This window comes from Octopus bimaculoides, chromosome 10 (assembly GCF_001194135.2).
Source record: "Octopus bimaculoides isolate UCB-OBI-ISO-001 chromosome 10, ASM119413v2, whole genome shotgun sequence".
Lineage (NCBI taxonomy): Eukaryota > Metazoa > Mollusca > Cephalopoda > Octopoda > Octopodidae > Octopus > Octopus bimaculoides.
The window spans coordinates 70,116,641-70,117,109 of NC_068990.1; positions in this window are offsets into that span (position 1 = coordinate 70,116,641).

Genomic DNA, 469 nt, shown 5'->3' on the forward strand with positions numbered 1-469 from the left:
TATATATATATATATATATATAAGTATATATGTGTAAATATATAAGATCTTGTATGAGTGTGTATAGAAGATTATATTAATCAATGAAATTCCAACTTAGTCTGATTTTCCCATTTTATTATTTGCAATTTTTACAATTTTACAATATTGAAATAAACTTGTACTTTCATGTGTTATGCAATCATCAGGTTTATGTAGTGACAATCGTGTTCCACAATTGACAACTGTTCCACAATTAACAGATGTCAATTGTGGAACAAGATTGTCACTACATCAACCTGATGATTGCGTAATGCATGAAAGTACTAGTTTGTTTAAATATTGTAAAATTGTAAAATTATAAAAATTGCAAATAATAAAACTTGGAAATCTGACTGAGTTGGAATTTCATTAATTAATATGTGTGTGTGTGTGTGTGAAACATTTTAAGAGGGAGATCTTCTTCAGGCACAAAATAAAAACTACCCTA